This window comes from Cucumis melo, chromosome 7 (assembly GCF_025177605.1).
Source record: "Cucumis melo cultivar AY chromosome 7, USDA_Cmelo_AY_1.0, whole genome shotgun sequence".
NCBI lineage: Eukaryota > Viridiplantae > Streptophyta > Magnoliopsida > Cucurbitales > Cucurbitaceae > Cucumis > Cucumis melo.
The window spans coordinates 8808026-8829486 of NC_066863.1; the positions used below are offsets into that span (position 1 = coordinate 8808026).

The following is a 21461-nucleotide window of genomic DNA, read 5'->3' on the forward strand; positions in this document are numbered from 1 at the left end:
AAGATATGAATGACTGGTGCCAGTGACGGATCCAAAATTTTTATTAAATCTATTAAGAGGGGACTTTATTTCTTGGGTGAAAGGTAAGATTAAAACTTGGATTGAAGAGGGGACTAACAAATAGAGTAACTACTAAGCTCCTACGAGTATTAAAAATTAAATAGTTTTTTTATATATATTATATAAAGACGATAAAGTTAAGGGGGAATCGAGATGCTGAACCTATTCTAAATCCAGCTGTGGTAGATGCACAACCTATTCCTGAGCTAACAAAGAAAAAAGTTAACTAAATTATTAAATTTCATCATGCATCATATTTTATATCAACTTTGAGGTTAGGATACATTGTTCTTCCGATATTACAGATTTGGATATAGATTATCAATTTCAATTTCAGTTTCTCCTTTTCGTTTTCTTATTTGAGATTTCAGAAGTATCTTTTTCATTACGTACCACATTTGTAAACCTAAATTCATGGTATCAAGAATTTTCAAACTCCCCTCCTCTTCCTTCCAAATTCTCATTGATAATTTTGAAACCAAATATGAAAATAAACCAATACTACCTTATTTCAAAATTATTAGATCTCTTTAACCTTATTTATTTCAAGATTATAAAACTTTTTACTTCATTTAATTCAGGAGCTATGTTTTAGTATGAATCAGGATCATTTTTTTTTCCAAATATCAAAAAGTCCTTGTTTATTTTGGTCCTTATCCAATTAAAGAGTATTTTACTAGATTAATTGGAAAATAAACTAAATTTGACTAACCAATTGGGGAAAGGAGAAATGTTAGATGTGGAAATGAACTCTTGGAATGTGAATATGAATTTTGATATGAAGAATTATTGTGAAATATTATATACACCACACAATTGGATTACAATTAAAAAGTTTGATATTCAATGCAGAAATAAGTATAATAGAATTTAGGGTGTTTATTAAACTGTTGAATATAAAAGATGTATTTTAACTACACGTAATTGACTAGTATTAACTATTAACATCAAATAAGATAATTAAGAGGATAGAAAGTAAAGCACGTAAATTATATTGTTTTGTTTTATTCTTTCTTTGTCACATATCCCTTAGTCAATATTTTAGGGAAGCATAGTACGCACCTTGACGAGGGCAAAATCTGTATATGAGAACACTTCGAAGGAAAAGAGTATGTTTTATGGGTTTGGTTTAATCTGTAAGGGGGATATTTCAGGTGCTGAGTAAATTATTAAATTATTAAAGTGTGAGGTCATATTGTGTAGATTATAATAAATTATGGTGTTATTATAGTTCGTATCTGGAATACAAAGTATTATAGCATCCGTTACTATAATTTGTATTTTGGGTGCAGTGTATTATAATCTAAATTATTATGGTACGTGTTTGGGTACAAGTTATTATAGTAAATTATAGTCATTTATGAAATTAATATTGGTTATCTTAGATCATCTTTCTTTTGTACTATTATTATTATTTTTTGTCATACATTTAATTTAGGTACATGAGATACTATTTTTGAAAAACATAGTTTAAATACTGCATTCCACCAATTTATACACAAACTAGTTTGTTTAATACTACGTGAGATTCACTTGTTATAAAATTTTATAATATAACTTCTATTATAAAAATTGATATGTAATTTTATTAAATCTTATTAATGATGTTGTTCATTTAATAGATAATTTATTATCTCTATATATAATATTTATATTTTATTAAGTTTTGAAATAATTTGAAAAATATGTTTTTTAATCAAAATATGCTCACTAAAACTTGAAATAATTTCAGTATTTTAATGTTGAATTCAGTTACAAGAAGATTATAATTTCTTTTATCAAATTATATTTGAAGGTAATAAAAAATCATAAAGTTTTGAATTTTAATTTTTATTTGACTACTAAGTTTTTTTCAACATTGTAATTTTTAACTTTAAAAGATAATTCTCCGTCTTCAAGCCAATTAAAATTACCAAAAAATGTTATTAAACTAAATTAGGGATTTCTATCCATATAACCTAAATAAATATAATTAATATATATGCACGTATTAGTACAGAAAGAAGCATATATGTATAGTTTACTTGATATATGTACAACACTTTGTATATACTAGCACGATACCCTAAACGAAGGAAACATCACTTTTAAACGTAGAAGAAATATAAAAGAGATAACTTTAACCTAATAATAATAATAATAATAATTTAGAAAAAAACCATAAAAAAAGAAAGGAAAAAAAGAAAAAGAAAAAAGAAGCATGAGAAAGGTGTGTTTTAAAAAATATTATTATAATTAACAAATGTGTTTTTAAACTTTTTTTAAGCGTATATATAAGTTCCTTTTATGTTTGTTATATACTCTTAAAATGTTTTTATTAAAAATTTCAAAATTGATCTGTGGCGGGTGGAGAAATGTTGTGGCAGTCGTCGAAGAAGAACCAATCTCCGGTCCTCGAAGTTTTGTTTTCTTGCTGAAAAGTTTGCTTAGGAGAAACTAAAGGTGACTGTCGGAGATTGGCCTACGATGTTTAGCAAAGATGGGTCAAAATCCTAAATATAAAAAAAAATTAAGGTTAATCAATATCGAGCGGAGGTTGGTTGGCGACGGTCGTCGAAGTTGATTTTTGAGAGTTTGTCGGTGGAATCATTGGAGGTGGTGGTCGGAGATTGGCCGACGACAATCACCGAAAACTGGCCTTGACCGTAAAAATGTTTTTATTAAAATTTTCAAGGTTTAGTGGCAACAGTCACCAGAGTTGATTCTCAAAAGTTCGTTAATGGAGTCACCAGACACTACAAGAAAAACCCCATATTATGATAGTTTGTTCCATCCCAAATTGAAAGGATGGAACAAATAACTTTCATTAAATGTCAAAAAGCGGGTTTTTGGTGGAAAAAGACGGTGATTTTGGAATACCCAAATACATGACAGTAATTTGTTGTCATAATATGTAAGGGCATTAAAAAATTAATTAAATATATTTTTATTAAAATAAAAAAATAAAGAAAAGGAAAAATCTCTCATTTTTCTTCTTCAAAATCCCTTCCTTTCCTTCTTTACGCACATTCCTTTTCCTTCTTCAAAATCCCTCCCCTCACGAACAACGACGCACGACGAAAACCTTAACCTTAAACCCATTCTTCTCATGTCCACAATCTTTCTTCTTGGTAAGGAAGACCCACGGCGAGGAGACCCATATCGTCGTCGGTGAGTTCTTGATGTTTCTTTTTTCGTTTCTTCTCCCTCCATTTATCTCTTCCCCTGTGCACAGTCCCACAAATTACCTTGATAGATTCAAGAGGAAGTAGGGTTTTTAGAGACATATAAAGTGCATCGATTTCTTGGCTTCTTTGTCTCTCCCTTTCACTCCCTAACTCAGCAACGCCTTTGTCCATTCTCTAAGGTACCGTAACTAAAAAATGTATTTTAACTATTTTTTGATTCTTTCAAGATATATTGATGGTTTTGTGAAATATATTGTTGGCTATGTGATGAAGCATTTTGGTAGCTTACAATGTGTTCAATGAAATGTCTCAATGAAGCCTTTGGTTGATTTTTAATTGATTTTTGTTTGTTTAAATTAGGAAATCAAGGTAAGGGAGATTTAATGGCTATGGGAGGAAGCTTTGAGAAAAAGAGAATGAAAATGAATGGTTAAATTTTTTTATTATGTGTAGGGCCTTTAAGCATTTTCTAGAGTTTAGTTGTTACGGTCATACATGTTTAGTGTTAGATTTTATTTCTAGTAGTGCAGGAATTTCAATCTCCGCTCTTATTGAAAAGAATATTTAGCCTTATGATGTATTTAAGATTGTTTCTCAAGTAATAAATTCCAGAATGAATGGAAAATTATTTGGATACTTGGTTCTGTATTCTGCTATGGTTTCTTACATAGCACTTTAAGGTGCTTACATATTTTTTTAAAACATGAAAATTTTTAGAAGACTATTGCCAAAGACACTCTCAAGGATGACCTTCAATTTTAAATTTCAATCAATTTGTAGGAGGATTTTTTTTCTTTTTGTTTCCATTAAGGAATGGAAATTGGTGAGTTTTATAGGTAGAAAGAAACTGATGATGGGGTTCGGATGAATTCATAATTTTGCCCCCCCTTCCGATTCAGAAATTCTTCTTCAGCTACTGAATTATTATTGTTTTTTTAGTATAGAGTAAGTGTAGAGACATTTTTCCTTCCTTTTTTTTCCTTTCATTTTCTTTTAAAGGATGTTGTGATATTTTGTAACTTTTAAGGGTATTTGTAAGTTTATTTCTCTTTATGGGTTGATAATCAAATTATTTGCTATTATGCATTTCAGTTCTTGTACTTGATAATGTCATGGGAAACCGAATGCTAAGTCCCGGAACAACTATTATCTTGTGCAATATTTTCTCACACACAATTTGAGCAGGTTTTCATTGGATCCTACTAAAATATTGGGGTTAAATGTCGCGTCATGCATCTATACAAGGTATGCTTTTCTCTTTCCTTTTGTTATCCTCCACCCTTCTTTTTGAATTAAACCATTTGAGATGTATTTTTCTTTAACTGATTGCTAAATTAAAAGGAATGTGCTTCTTGGTTATTCATTATGGTGTGTTGTTGTAGCCACAGAGCTCCAATTGGACAAGATGATAAAGGGAAAGTAAAATACATTTTGCGCCTGTAAGTCTTCTTGTTCAAATATTGAGATGCTTCATTTTAATTTATCCATATTGATTATCAAAAATTTGGTAAAGGGTTCGACATAATTATAAAGGCTTTTATATTTCCACCAGTTGATTATGAATTGAAAATACTTGTATCCTTGGGAAGTTGAGATGTCTAACCATTCCATTTCATGTTGTATGGCAAACAATATTCATAGTTTCAATCTTTATGTATGTAATGTGAAGCTCTGTTGTAACGACCCAACTCTTTATACTAAGATGAGGTCATTACTAAAAAGAAACAATAACAAGAGACACTTTTTTGAAAGGAGGGAAACTACATTTTCATTAAAAACAGAATGCTAAAACACTGATACATAAACGCGGAAGCAAAACTAAGTCCTCATATGGTATGTCACAGATCCTTCTCTGTCACTCGCCAGCTTTCCTCTACCTTTACCTTCGCCTGAAATATTAAACATAGAAAGAGTGAGTATAAACAAATACTCAGTAAGGGACCTACTACTACTCCCGCTAGGTGTCTATTAACTTCCTATCAGAGTCCTAAAAAGTGGTACCCAAGAACTGGCACGTTCCCGAAAACATGAGATCCCGGAGGAACATAACTGGTCTTCGGTGATCCCAAAGGAACACCTAGGACAAACTGGTCTGTAGTGTACCCGGAGGAAACACTAAGACAATCGGGCTACGAGCGATCCCGTCGAATCACTCGAATCATATCTATGTCAATGCTAGACAGGCGGTCCCGTCGGACTACGCAGTCTTAAAAAGGTGGTGATTCCGAAAGACACTCATACAGGTACAACTCTAATAGATAAAGCATGTAGCATAACATAACATCATAACATGGCATGAGTATTAATCTTAACGTCCTTAATCATGTGATTAATATATCATGCATTAACATCAACATCAACAGTCATTATCATAATATCAGTCATCAACATCAATCAATATAATGAGTTATGCATTTTAGCTACCATCAATGCATAATCATAATTACATGCAGTCTCTTAAATTCAATTTGAAGGTCTAGTAGAAGAATCTCTTACTTGGAGATTTTAGCCAAACAAATTACTCTCTAGCTGACAGTAAAAATTCTCCAATTAACTTGATCCTAATCATAAAAGAAAAACTCAGTATCTTAATTAATGAAATTAGCAATGGCTAACATCCAAAAATTCTCCCAAAATAATTAACTTTCTAAAAATTTGGGGTTGAAACCAATTCAACCTTGATTGGGAAAAATCCAAGATTTAAATCTTAAAAATTAGTCAATTAAACCTTTAAAGAAACCTTAAATAAATCCAAAATTAAATTAATAAAATATTAATTTAATTTTATTGGCTTACTAAGGTTATTCAAATGGAGCTTGAAAAATACTCTTATCCTTGATGGGAAAAATTCATCACTTTAAATCCTCAAGCTTTACAAAGAGACCAATCTTAACTACAATTGGTGAGGCGACGACAGCAGAGGGTTACCTTAGAGAAGATGATGAAGAACCTTTTTCTTTTTTCTTTACTTTATAAATTAAACATTCCAATGCTATTTATAGACCCAAATAATAACAATAATATTTATTATTATTATTATTATTTCCTTTTCCTTTTAGGATATATATACACACCAAAAATATACATATATCTTTATTCTCATTATCTCCCCTCAATAAATGTCTTAAATGCACAAAATCTTAGGCATTTATAACCATTAATAATAATAATAATACTTCTTTATTATTATTATTTCTCTCTCACCAAAATATATAATAAACATATATATTTATTTAAACCATCATAAATATATATCTTTTCTTGTCCAATCAAATCAACCATCTCTCTCTTCATGGATTATCTTCTTTTCCAAACAAATATAATTATATTCCATCATATAATTAACTTCACTTTTCCAAAATTATTAATTAAATATATATATCCATATATATATATACTCAATTAAATCCAATTCCACCAACAAACCAACTTTTCCCTCCAAAATCTCAAATTAACTTAAATCCTCAATTATTTTAATCAATCAAATCTTTTTCAATAAATCACTTATAATTTCCAACATGAATTATCATTCTCTAAAATAATTAATTATCTTCAACAATAATTAATTATTATTTATCTTTCTCCAAAATAATTAATTATCTTCCACAATAATTAATTATTATTTATCTTTCTCCAAAATAATTATCCTTTTACAAATAATTATATTTTCCCAAAATATAATTATTTTACTTTTTCTCCCTCAACAAATATTCTTTCTCCAAAATACAATTATCTTTTTCTTAAATAATTATATTTCAACAAATATCTTTTCCTTTCACATAATAATTATATATATATTTCCACATATACATATAATTATCAAATCTCCAACAAACTTTCCACCCCACAATTTAATTAAATAACATCCATAATTATTTAATTAATTTCAACTTCAACAACACTAAAAATCCACAACTTTACTTAATTCTCTTCACTTACCATTTAATCAAAAACTTAACAAACACCACATGCCAAAACCTCTAATTAATTAAATATTCATCCAAGAAATATTTAATTAATTTCAATTCCCACATAAATCAAATAATTCTCATTAAATGAATTCAAAATAACGCCCAATAAATTAAAGCTAATTAAACAAAATTAAGATAATTAGCTCCAAAATTATCTTAATTTTCGGGGCGTTACATTTGTATGTTCATTTTTCTTTCATGTATTTTAAATTAATGATTTTTGTCCAGGTATACACCTATATCAGGTCCTAATGTAATGCAAGGGGATACTTTGACTTAGTATTAAGGTATATTTTTCTTCACCTTACATTGTATATTTCCTCATTGGATATCTACTTATCCTTTTAAAGATTTTTTTTTTTTTTAATGAAGTGTGATGTGGTTGAAATTCTTACTTGGCTGCAAGTTTTGTTAACATAATTTTATTTTACTATTTATGATTAGTATATTTTGCCTTGAATTCTGCTATTCAATACAATTTATTGTAATTAGTTTTTGTTGTATACTAGCAAGATAAATCATTTGGAGTGATTAGAAAATCTTTGGAGACTTATTATATAATATTAGTCCACACTGTTTAGTTTACAAGACTATCAAGTAAGTCTTTAGGAAATGAGGAAAATTTAAATGACTATCATTCTCCCTACATTTCTCATTTAAGTTTATTTTATTTAAGTATTTAATTGAAGAGGTTCTTTAATTGGTAGACTGTTTTATAGTTAACCACTTGAATTAAGGAAGTTTGTTTAATGTTGTGGCGAACTGCAAATTTATTGTTATAGTATGTAATTTCATGCAGTGTGTGTTATGTTTGTCATTTTACCTATCAATTTACGGTTGGTCATTTTAACTCCTATACAATACTTCATTTAAATTTTTGTTTGCTAGCATTTCTACCAATGGTAGATATTTTGAAGAAAATGCTTTAAGGAAGCAATGACGTTTCTGTATTTTGTTTGGTGCTTTTGTTTTATATTTTGCCCTTTTCTTTTATCCTAATTTCCTTGGTTCTTCGTTGTTTTCTTTATCGATTGAAATAAATGGAAACGATTTAACCACTACTTTTGAGAAGTATTGTAAAAAGAAGGTTATCTTTCTCTATTTCTGTTTTCTCATTTATAATTGTTGATGTAGGTTGCTCTAACAAAGTATAGACTGGTAAATTTTATTCTAAATTTCTAATAGTACTACGAGAGTTATTCATATTTTACTATTTGTTTTTGTAGCAACACCTTATGTCCAATTGGTTGTGATTCTTGAGGATGTTACAAAACTTTGCTGATATGAAACTTCTCGTTCTTGTACTTTTGGTATGAGATTCTAATGCCATTCCTTTTTTGTGACATTTTCCACAAAGCTGTCATCTAAAAAATGTATTTTTAATGAAGAAGAAGGTAAAGAAACAATAGAATTTTGAGGCATGAACTACCTCTCCTAACTAATTGTCACTGTTCAAATTGTATGGTAAAAAACACAAGTCATCCACCTTCTTCAAATGGCTAAAACTTGCTTGTCATGCTATAAATTCACCAAAATCTTCATTGATTTAGTATCTGTACCTTGAATACACTTTTTGCTGAGATGAGACACTCTGTTTTACTTGCCAGGCGCTAAAAGTTCTTCTTAGCCTTCTACTTCAAATACCGTGACTTCATTATCTACTGGTTGCTTGTTAATTTAAAACATCGTAAAATGACAATAAGGGAAACAACTGAATGGTTGGATGATGCCTTTGTCAGGGATTTGAAATCTAAAAAGGAGGTTACCTCTTTTTGATACAGAACTTGCAATTTATTCGAAATTTCAGTCTTTTATAATATTTTTCTTCATTTTATTCACTCTCTATAATCTTGTTTCATTGGTTTGTAAAAAAGAGAGAGAGAGAGAGAAAACCTGTTTCAGTTTCATGCTCCAGCCTACAATTTAGACATAACTTTAACATCATATTAGTGTGTTTTATATCTATAAATAAGTTTGCAGCTTTTATCCTTTGTGTTAATGTACAAGCCATCTTTGTGTAATTTTCCTTTTCTTTATACACATTTAGCTCATATAATAATATGGTATGAATTGAGGATCATCATTACCAGAATTCTTTTTCTTTTTGTAGTTTTGGACTTCTTCAATCACTTTTCAGCTACGACTCAAGTCATTTTTGGTAAGTTTTGTGTTAAGACTTTGTTTAGATCAATCAATTAGACATTGCGCATTCACTAGAAGAATATGGGCTATGTGTTTTGGAATCTACATGAACCGATTTGAAACCAGGTACGTTTTTGTAAACTTGTCAATTCAAGAACTTAGCTATGCTTCAGTTCTTAAGAATTCTTTTAGTTAAGACTTTGAGGGATGAGTTTTGTTGATGTATTGAAGCAGGAGAAATTTATGCGATAAGGTAGGTATTTTGTATTATAATATAGAAATCATAATATAATAGGTGTTTATGGATCATGCGTGTGTTTTCTGTAGGACGTTTTGTATTTAAGTGTTGCTTGTAATATGTTTTGTTTTGTTTAATACATATGTACCTTAGTTTTTTTGACAGAAGGAGATTCAGCTAAGACCCTTGCAGTAAGTTCTCATTTTTCACACTTATGAATTGATGTTGGTTTCTATCTCTCTCTCCCTGGATGGCTTTATAATTTTTTATTTTCTTTTTGCTTTCCATTTTCAAACTCTGTTTGTAATTATTTTATATTGCTCACTTTTATGGCTTTTGATTATCAATTTCATTCCACGATCTTCCGTCCTGTTCTATAGTTTGTATATTTGAGTCATTATTAAGAAAACCTTCAACTAAGGAGTTTCATAGGTCATTGATATGGTTGAGCTGAACTGCGAAAACATATATGCATGAACTAAAGTAAATGTATCAATAGATAGAATTGCTTTTGATATTCGAACAACATTCTTGGAAATCTGAATGATTTCAACTAGATCTTAAGAAATCTGAGGTAATGAGTAAATTATCTAACGTTAATGTTTGTTCTAATTTGGTAAAACAATCTCTTTGTAGGAAAGATTAGATCACTTTAAAGATCGTAAGGTCTGTTGGACTCTTTGCCCTTGTAAATGGTATCGTTTTGTTTTTTGGATTATTGGTGATGTTTTATATTTTTTTTCTTAAATTTAAGTAGCTAAAGTTTGTATTAATAGGTTACTACGATATAGTATTAACTTTTTAACTTTAAGATAGTCATAATTATTCTTGCAATAAGGAGTGATGTTAAATAAAATATGAGTTGCTAAATTTCAACACCTATTACATTAGTTCTTAATATGGATAAGGCCTTATTTTCTTATGGGGTGGATTGTTGAGAATTATATATATGTGTATGTATTGTAGGTCAGGCTCAGTTCGTTTGGATGCTATCAACTAAACATGGAGTCTTATCTTTGGTAGGAAACTTCTTTGTGGAATTATATATAATGTTATATAGTGATAATTTGGTTTATTTTTAGTGGATTTATAATAAGGAAATTGTGATCTAATTTAGCTGAGGTTGTGGATTGAATTTGGTATTTGCGATTATGTTTTTCTTCTTTTTCATATGGATGAATTTGTAGATTCCATTTTCAGTGATGAAATTGTGCATTGTGTACTTAAACAGTAGCATAATTTTGTGACCTGTATATGTAAGGCTTTCCATTTAAATACCCTCTACATTTCCAATACTTAGCTTAGAAGTTATAGAAAAGAATAATTTACTGCCAAGCTTAGAAGTTACTATTGTTGAAATGTGTATGTATTGTGTTGTTGACGTGAATGTGTATTGTGTTGTTGAAGTGAATGTGCTGTATTTTTGAATCAATTTTGTTTTCTTTTATTTTCTTATTAGGTTTTGCCAGAATCCATTGGAGCAGCGAAGCCATATTTGCGGCAATTCATTGATGTATAGGCATTTTTATAGGTTTGGTAGGAAAATTTCTGGTTTAAATGTAGTTATTTAAATAGCTTGTTCGTAACAAACCATATATGTACCAACACTTAAAGCGATATTATAAAGTGTATGTTTCTTTATATTAAAGCGTTCACCGTTTCTTTCCATATGTGATTGTATTGGTCTGTGTAATGGTATGTGTAATGGCAAGGCAACATGAAAAACAGGATTCAATAAAAAATAGTGTAAGAAAAACAGTGACTAAAAACAAAATTATGACATTTAAATGTAAAAAAAAAACTGTCATCGAAAAAGTTTTATTGATAGTTAATTAATGTCATGGAAAGTGAAATGATGACAGTTAATAAGTGTCATAAAAGATAAATAATGACATTTAATATCTGTATACAATATTAACAATGATAGTTATTCGCTGTCACAAAATGTAAAAAATGACAGTTATTCGATGTCATAAAATATAAACACTGATAGTTATTAACTGTCATCGAAAATAAATAATGCAGTTATAATCTGTCATAAGATATTGAATTCGTGACATTTATTCTATGTCATGAAAAACCACATTTCGTGATAGTTTTGGAGAACTGTCGTAAAAGACTTTCCATGACTGTCGCATCAATGATTGCAAAAAACTGTCACAAAAGCTTTTAATGACAACATTTAACTGTCATCGTAGGCCCTTTTTCTACTAATGCAGAGGTGGTAATTCGAGATTGGCTCATGACGATCATTGTAGGTGGTGTCCAAAAGTTGGTTGACGAACTTCCCAACCCTTGAAAAAAATAAATCTATGGTTAGAGAATTGTATGCCATGTAGGTTATTTTAAATCCTAATTCTAATCTCCAACTAAAACTAAGCGTTGCCCTAAACAAGGAATAGACTATTACAATCCAGCTCATTCCAAGTCCCAAATATATCTTAAGTGGTAAGAAAATATGTTATTGTTTAGATTTAGTGTTGGTATCATTTTGACAAATTATATACGGATAAGTTCAATATTGTGTGGATTTAGAAATGGTTACATTAGTGTTATGTATAATTTATGAGTATTTACTTTTATGAATTGAAAAAGATTGAGACTGTTTGAATTATCTATAAAAAAAAATATTTTTTAAGAATATATTTTCTTTTAAATATTTTTTAAAAAATAAGTTTAAAATTTAAACACTATATGTTTGGTTATATCTTTTTATAAGGGTTTATATACCTAATATTCTCAAAATCTGGTTTTGAGTATTTTACGTTAAATAGATTATTTTTTAATTTTATTTTTTAAAAATGCATTTTGAAGAGTGAAAAGTTATCAAACACCTCAAATTTTTTTAAAATGATTTTTTTATAAATTTAAATACTTTGAAAATTAATCCAAATTAAGTTGTAGGTAATTGTTAGGTGTATAAAGTTTGAATAAGGTCAACTTTCTGTGATGTGTTGAAATTTGTGTTTGAGATTAGTTTTGAATATTGTTGGGCTAATTTATCAACTTTATGAGGACATTTGTTTTTTTAGTTGGATTGAATAAATGGCGAAAACATAAAATTGGGTTGATAAAAAATGGAAAAAACAGTTCCAATTTAGAAAAACGGCCAAACAACTAAAGCTACTAATTTTTAAAATCTAGGAATAACAATTATATTATTATCTACAATTACGGTGTGTTTTAAAAAATCTTATAAATTAAAAACAAAATATTTAATAATCTTGACTACTCAAAAAATAGGGAATTTTTTAAAAATAAAAAGTTTGATATACTAGGAACAAAACACCCAAAAAAACAAAATTTATTGCATTTTGATTTTTCTATGAAATGTAATTGTTTTATCAAATATTCTATTTTTGACTATTTTCAAAAATAAAGATTAAATTTAAGATATATATTAATTTAACAAACTAAAGAACTGTTTTGGATGAAAATACTTAGAACAATCAATCCCCACTCATCAAAATCACAATCATAATTAAATAAACTCTTAAAAGAAAATATAATTAACTAAAGAATAATTGATGAAGTTAGATTTCTAGAAAACTTAGGCATTGCCTAAACAAATACATGTCATCAAAAATAACTATAGATGAAATCTCCACCATAAAATAAAGTTTAATGGTGTCAATTATGCTATCTTGTATTAAAAGAACAAGAGCTTACAATGGGTCACACAAATATTTTGTGTGTTCAGAAGATTTTAGTAGATTTGAAAAAACATCGAATACCTAGTATTTGCAAATTTAAAGTAATTCGCCTAAATTTTTTTAATATAAAAATGCAAAAACATTTGATGAATGAATAAGAGTTTAATACATTTGAAAAAAGAAACATCCAAACACAATAAAAATAGCATATATCGAAAACACATTTATTTCGAGAGAGAGAAACAACATCTTTCTAATTCCATCTTCAGTTTTTTTGTTTAGGCTTTTGAAGCTGTCTATGTCATATTAGGGTTACTTACATTTCACACAATACTATGTAATAACTAAAAATTCCATACAATTAAAAGTATTATGTACCAGAAGTCGTAATTGAACCGCACAAATAATCTCAATAACTAAAACCTAAACTCTTTTATGGAATAGAATGCTATAAAAACAAAATAAGCATAATTGATCGACAAAGCAAAGTAACCCCATGAATCAAATTTCTCCACAAGTCTCGTGTAAACAAATTGGCACGTCCAGTGAGACTTCTCTACCTCTCATCTCTCTCTCGTTATCAAAATCTACAAGAAAATCAATGGCATCAAAGAAGGCTGCATCCAAATTTTTTGTTGCAAGCGACGCTTACACATGACCCATCACCCGCAATTGTTCTAAGGGAATCACCCAAGAGCACGATCAAGGTTCTGACATCGCACATAACATTCTTAAGCAATTGATGGAGTCTCCTAAAGCTGAGATTGTCAATAAGGAAAATCCTTTGTATGATAATTCTGATTCTGCCTCTAGCAAGTCAAAGAAGAAAGCACACCCTAACGTGATGTCTGTCATGATAGCTGATATAACGGCCGAGGCTGCCATGACAGAGATGGAGAGAAAAATTAACCTCTTGATGAAGGTTGTGGAGGAACGAGACTATGAAATCACAACTTTGAGAGAGCAGATGCGAATTTGTGAAACTGCTAAGTCGAGTCAAACTTCTGTTGTCAAAGCTAGTGATAAAGGGAAGAATGTGGTGCAAGAAAACCAACCACAACAACAATAAACTTTTGTTGCTTCTCTCAGTTCAGCAGCTACAGGATATGATCGTGAATTCTATTAGAGCTCAGTATGGAGGACTGCCCCAAACTTTTTTCATGTACTTTAAGCCATACACCAAGAGAATTGACAACTTGAGAATGTCGCTTGGGTACCAACCTTGAAAATTCCAGCAGTTCGATTGAAAAGGCAATCCAAAGTAGCACATCGCCCACTTCATCGAAGCATCGAGAAAGCAGGATCAGGAGGAGACCAGCTTTTCAGGCAGTTCGTTCGAAGCCTGAAAGAAAATACTTTCGAGTGGTATATTGATCTGGAGTCGAAAGTTATCGACAGCTGGGAACAGCTAGAAAAGGAGTTCTTCAACCGTTTCTACAGCACCAGATGCATCGTAAGCATGATGGAGCTTACAAACATGAAACAATGAAAGGGAGAGCCAGTCATCGACTACATCAACCGATGGAGGGTTATGAGTCTTAACTACAAAGATCGACTCACCGAACTGTCGCCTGTATAAATATGCGTCCAAGGCATGCACTAGGGACTCTTCTACATTCTGCAAGAGTTAGCAACTTGTGCTCATGATGTGGAGTTGAGCATCACTAGCAGAGGAGCTAAAGTTTTTCTTGTTCTTGAAGGAAGAAAAGATAAGAAAGAGACAAATGGTGCTGAAAAGATAATATTGGAGAGCACCGTGAAGAAATCTATAGTTGTAAACACACCCTGCTGAAATTCTCCAAAAGAAAAGAAGTGAGAGTTGAAAAGAAGGATGATGGAAGCGAGAGACGACGTCTGACTTTAAAAGAAAGACAAAAAAAAGTTTATACATTTCTTGGTTCAGATATTGTAGACATGCTAGAGCAACTACTAGAGAAGTAGTTGATCCAGCTGCTGGAATATAAACGACCTGAGCAAGTAGGAAAGGTGGATGATCCCAGCTACTACAAGTATCATCGGGTCATCAGTCACCCACACTATTACAAAATCTACTTTACTTGACACTAGGTACTTTTACATACTTGACTTTTTTGTTAAACAAAACATCAAGTATTGACCATTTTAAAAGAAAAACATCAAGTATAGTCTAAAAAAGCGAAGTTTTCACGAAGTTTTTTGAATTACTTTACGTTGATCTCTACTTGACTTTTTTTCGTGTCAAGTATAAAGGACAGTTTACTTGACATTTTATTCACATCAAGTATTGCGAACATTTACTTGACGTGAAAACATCGTCAGGATAGTTTAACGAAGACAAAATTTTTGAATTATTTTACGTTAGCATTTACTTGACGTTTTGTATTACGTCAAATATAGTGGAGATTATACTTGATGGTTTTTTAATGTCCAATATAGTGTAAATTTTACTTGATGTTTATTGCACGTCAAGTATAGTTAACATTTGCTTGACGTGGAAATAACGTCAAGTATAGTTAACAATTTTGTTTGATACTTTAAAAATTAATATATTTAAAATGTCAAGTATAAAAATATAAAAATAAAAAATAAAAAATATTTTGTATTTTTCTCCTTCCATTAAATAAACTTATTAATATAAATTTATTAAAATAAAGTTATATAATATACTTATTAAAATAAAGTTATTAAAATAAATTTAGTAAAAGAAACTTATTAAAAATTAATTTAGTAAAAGAAATTTATTAAAATAAATTTAGTAAAAAGAAACTTATTAAAATAATTAAATTATTTTATTAAAAACAAATTTATTAAATTTTTCCCTCCAAACTTTTCATCTCTCCCCTTTCTCTCCCAAAACCCTCAATCTCTATCTCTATCTCCATCTTTTGTCTCTAAGTCTCTTTATCTTCATCAGCTGCTGTCCACTATAGCCCATGCAGGGTCTCTACTGCCCGCAACCACAGCCACACAAACTCCACCGTCTGCGACCACGGCCACACAAGCTTCACTGATGTTCGATTGAAGAAGCTTCGGGATGCTTCACTATACCTTTATGATTGAAGGAAGGAACAAGGATGATGTAGAGGAAGCAATTGCAATGGTAAATTTTATGATTGCTTGTTGATGTCCTTTCAGAACATGCATTTGGAAATCTTGTACTATAATTTGGGTGAAAATTATGGTTATTAATGCTTTATGACCATGCCTTAGACTTGCAATACTCAATCTTAGTTCAGCGATCAGTTAAAATTAGTTCAATTGAAAAGTATTGGGCGCTTGTCCTATTTTAAGTTCTTTTAGCTAAGTAAGTGTCAACTTGAACTCCACCTGGGTTGATACAATACAATATTTGGGCCTGCTCATATTTGTATTGAATGTTATTTATTGCTTATTATAGTTTTAAGATTTCTTGGCCAAGTCAGTTAGAACATGATTTTTTCAAGTAACTTTTCAGGAAGGTTGCAAAGCTTACTAGATACTGGGGGAAAAAGGTGGAGGAATCCCTTGAATATTTTAAAGTTTAGAGACATAACAAAAACCTTATTGGATGTTGTGTTGTAAGCACTATACTAGCCGATGATTAAATATTCATTTCAGATCCATTTAGTAGTTGTGTACTTGTAAAGTAGTTGGCCATGTAACATGAAAAAGTTCTAATGATAAGAGTTATTTAGCTTAGGTTTTAGGTTTGTATATCATACATTGAATTTTATCTGCTCTTGAATATCTGCGATTTTGAATAAGGGTTACCAACACGCTGATTATGTTATTTTTGGGTTGAAAAACATGAAAAATAATCTTCGTCCCTATATGGTAGAGTAGGTATGTTTGTGATATATATAGGCTGCCGACGACGGATCTATAATAAGTACCAGACTGGCAAGGAATTTCTTCTATTCCTTTATTATTTAATGTTAACTTGTCAGTTCCTTATGTGCGATGTTGGTGCTCCTGATGCCAGCTCTGAACTCACGCATAATAATTGGGGTGCTTGATTCTGCTTTGTGCAGGTGGAAGCATTAGAAGTTCAACTTACTCAGCGAGAAGAGGAACTAATTCCAGAAAACGCTGAAGTGAAGAAGCTAGTTAATTTTCTTAAGTAGGTTTTTTTAGCATTTTAAACAAATTTTGGGTGGTATTTTTCATATCTTGGAAAAAGCATGTAGTACTTCCATGGCTGTGGTCGCGATATGTTTTTAAACTACTTACATTGTAACCTTATAAATAGTATAATATGTGACTTTTTTTTTAACAAAGTGTCTACTCGACTCCAAACCCACCGATTTTGTGTTATGTCCCTCTATCGAGACGCAAGAAAGGCGAGTTACCGTTCGTAGAGTCTCCAAAAAGGCTAGAAGGTTGGTGATATTGAAGTTATAAGAGAAAGCTTCACTATACCGCTTACCAAAATAACAAAGTAAGAAATAAAGATAGACCTGACAGAAGTAAACTTGCCCAAAAGGTGGACGAAAGACGAATTCTCGACCTTAGGGCTTACAAATTGATGGGAAAAGCAGGTTATGACTTCATAGCTCACATCGAGTTTAAAAGCTTAAAAATTCACGAACAACCTGAGCTCTCTGCAACCCAAAAAAGCTATTACGGGAAGGACATGCTATAACCGTGTCAAGAAAAAGACTCGGATACAAGTCACCAGAGCCAATCGTATAACTAGAAAAGAGAAGGAAAAAGTGGTTGACAGCAACCATATAATTAGAGGAGGTTGATAGTATGGAAGAAAGAGAAGGTGACAGTTAGAGAACCTCAACATTTGACCGAATTAGACCGCATGTTTCATGTGCCCCAGTATTTGAAAGACTAAGCATGATAGAGACAGAAAGAAAAGGTCATTAGTCAACATCTAGTCTTGACCGATGATCGGTCTTTTAAAGGCTAACTACGACCTTTAGAAAAGAGAAAAGCACATGTTAGGCCTGAACGACTACAAAACCATCAGCCTTTGAAAGGCTAAGCATGGCTAAAAAAAAATGTACAAACACCCCGTGCTACAATTTTCAATCACCTTGGGGATGGAGGCCTACATGTCAAGACTAGTTCTAGCATAGATACAAAGAAGGAATCAACATCTTGCGTGTCAGTTTGGCACCGAATTAAGCATACAGACGTCGAGAATTGCCATGGTAAGGAGTTTTCTTGTGAGGTAAAGGAAGAGGGAGAAATTCGTAGCAAGGTTCCTACCCGAATGAAAAGAAAAACTTTTGTTACTCTCAATACATGTCAAGATTTGTTGAAGGTAAAAAGGCACGATGTTATAATAACTAATCCTGAAAAGGCAGGTTCAGAATAAGGAGAAGGTGAAACCTTATGTCATCACATCACCATTACTTTGGAACAAGAGACTGAAACTCCTGAAGAAGACGCAGAAGATGTCACACAAAGTTTAGAGGATGGTGACCAATTTACTGTAGATGAGCTAAAAGAGGTAAACCTTGGTACAATAGAGGAACCATACCCAACTTTCATTAGTGCATCTCTATCTAGTGAAAAGGAGTGTAAGTACATGAGTTTGCTCACAGAATATAGGGACATTTTTGCTTGGTCATAAGAGATGCCAGGACTTAATCTAAAAGTAGCAGTCCATCATCTCGCAAAGAAACAAGGGTATCGACAGATTAAGCAAGCACGACGTTTTCAACCATAGCTTATTCCCTATATCAAGGTTGAAGTTAACAAGTTTATTGAAGCAAGATTCATTTGCGAGGTCAAATATCCAACATCAATAGCAAATAGGTAGCTTCGCGTTTGTGTAGACATTCGTGACTTGAATAATGCATGCCTTGAGGATGATTTTTCTTTGCCCATTACAGAAATCATGGTTGATGCAACTATTGGATACGAGGCACTATCCTTTATGGATGGGTTGTCTGGATATAACCAAAGATGAATGGCCCTTTCAGATGAAGAAATGACAACTTTCAGAACTCCAAAGGGAATATATTGTTACAAGATGATGCCATTTGGATTGAAAAATGCTGGTGTCATTTATCAACGTGCTATGCAAAAAGTGTTTGATGATAAGCTACATAAGTATGTTGAGTGCTATGTTAATGACCTTATGGTCAAATCTAAGAGACGACAAGGCCATTTAAAGGATCCAAAAGTTGTGTTTGATTGCTTGCAAAAGTATCAGTTGAGGATGAACCCTCTCAAATACGCGTTCGGTATGACTTCACAAAAGTTTATTGGCTGCACTGTAAGGTACTGAGGGATTGAGATAGACTAGTCCAAGATTGATGTCATTCAAAAGATGTCAAGGCCAAAGAGTGTGCATGAGCTAAGAAGTCTTCAAGGACGATTGGCTTACATTCAAAGGTTCACTCCAACCAGGCCGGTCGGTGCTAACCTTTTCAAAAGTTGATGAGAAAAGAAGAAAATTGTGTGGGATGAGGCTTGTCAGAATGCTTTTGATAACATAAAGAAATACTTGCTTAATCCCTTAGTATTAGGAGGTCCAGTATCTGGCAAGTCATTAAAATTATACATTGCTGCACAGGAAAGGTCTTTATGCGCATTGTTGGCGTAAGAGGAGGAAAAGGGAAAGGAACGTGCTCTTTACTATCTAAGCAAAACCTTAATTGGGGTCGAAGTTAACTATTCTCCAATTGATAAAATGTACCTTGAACTTTTCTTTGCCATCGATAAGTTGAGGCATTATATGCAGGCCTTCACGGTTTAGCTAGTAGCAAAGGCGGACCCTATAAAGTATATTCTGTCTTAGGTTGATTATCTCTGGACGCTTAGCCGAATAGGGGATTCTACTCCAGCAATATGACATTGTCTATATTCTTCAAAAGGCGATAAAAGGAGAAGCGTTGGCAGACTTTCTGGCAGACCACCAAATTCCTTTAGATTGGAAGTTATGTGAAACTTGCCAGAAGATGAAGTTTTCTTCACGAAAGTTATGAAACCTTGACTATTCAACTCTATTTTTTTTCTTCTTTGGCTCTACCGAACTAAAATTCGTTGTGAATGACGATCTCAATATCCTAGAAGGTAAATTTCCTCTCCTCATGCTCTTTCTCATTGCTTTTTGATAAGCAATATGTCTACCTCTAACCTATTATTCTAGTGAATAATTATTATGTACATCTTCAATATGACGACATACATATGATGAACATCTGGAATATACATACAGTAATTGTAGTAGTCCTAATAGCTACAGGTCTTTGAGTAGGACTTTTTTTCCAATTTTTTCTTCTATATAAAGCACATAATGCGTAATTTATAATAATTTAAAACTATATATATATATATATATATATATATATATATATATATATATATATATATATATATATATATATATATATATATATGTATGTATTTAAAAACAATAACTATAATGACTAAATTACTTACCTTCATTTTTATTGCTTCTTTCTCAATTTTTTTTTACTTCATTAAGTAGAGCAGTGTTGTATACTACATCATCAAGCAAATCATTTTGTCCTCCCTGATCATTTTCATAATTAGTATGTGATATACACTTTTTAAAAATACAAATAAAAGTATATAACTGTCTAATATACCTCTTGTCTTTCATTTTTTGTTTCATTGTTTCCACCCTGATCAGAATTAAAGTTAGTATGCAGAATATACGTACATATATAACTTATATGTGGATGAGTTCATGAATAATAATATAGAGATTAATAGGAAATATACCTGCTGATTATTCGCATCCCTATTAACTTCACCTCAATCATTTAAACTATTTCTATCCCTTTCACCTTTATTATTATTTTCATCCCTTTGTATGGTTTTATTATATTCCACTGTTTCTCTTTCCTTCAACATATTTTTCAGACCTTTGACATCCAGAATAAGTTTGTCCAATTTCATGTTTAAACATTCATTGTTGGCCATCATAATTTCTTGAAATTTGAGGAAGTATTCAGGAACATCCTCATTGCATTACTCAGGTTGCCGTGAGCATTCACCTTTATCAAATCTATCATCAGTTTCCTCCCTCATTTTCATTTCATTGAACGTAACGTTCCACGAAATCATTCTCAAGAAACATGGCCTTGAATTCGAACTGTTTCAGAAATTACATTAAGATATGAGTTTATACTATATGCATATACATATAAAATATTCTTAGTAAGTATAAAATATAATCAAACTTTTTCATGGTCAAAGACCCTTTTTGCCAGTTCTTTCCATTATGGGTGACTGTCAATTACCCAGTTCAACATGCATATCTTATTATCATCAATTCTTTGTG

The 21461-nt window shown here is 31.1% G+C and overlaps 2 long non-coding RNA genes across 4 annotated transcripts; both read left to right on the forward strand.

Moving 5' to 3' along the window:
- Nucleotides 1-3051: 3051 nt before the first annotated feature.
- On the forward strand, nucleotides 3052-11197 carry LOC103487562 (uncharacterized). 3 transcript variants are annotated; one of them, XR_001762376.2, is made up of 8 exons: nucleotides 3052-3406; nucleotides 4413-4472; nucleotides 4610-4666; nucleotides 7427-7485; nucleotides 8425-8508; nucleotides 9309-10273; nucleotides 10545-10597; nucleotides 11038-11197. It is a non-coding gene; the product is annotated as an uncharacterized LOC103487562 (long non-coding RNA). The 3 variants fall into 3 exon arrangements; XR_007822363.1 differs by lacking the exon at nucleotides 8425-8508; XR_007822362.1 differs by lacking the exons at nucleotides 7427-7485; nucleotides 8425-8508; nucleotides 9309-10273; nucleotides 10545-10597; nucleotides 11038-11197 and having other exon boundaries at nucleotides 4610-6283.
- Nucleotides 11198-16048: 4851 nt separating this feature from the next.
- Nucleotides 16049-17466, forward strand: LOC103487561 (uncharacterized). Its single transcript, XR_537295.2, has 2 exons — nucleotides 16049-16310; nucleotides 17221-17466. It is a non-coding gene; the product is annotated as an uncharacterized LOC103487561 (long non-coding RNA).
- Nucleotides 17467-21461: the final 3995 nt, after the last annotated feature.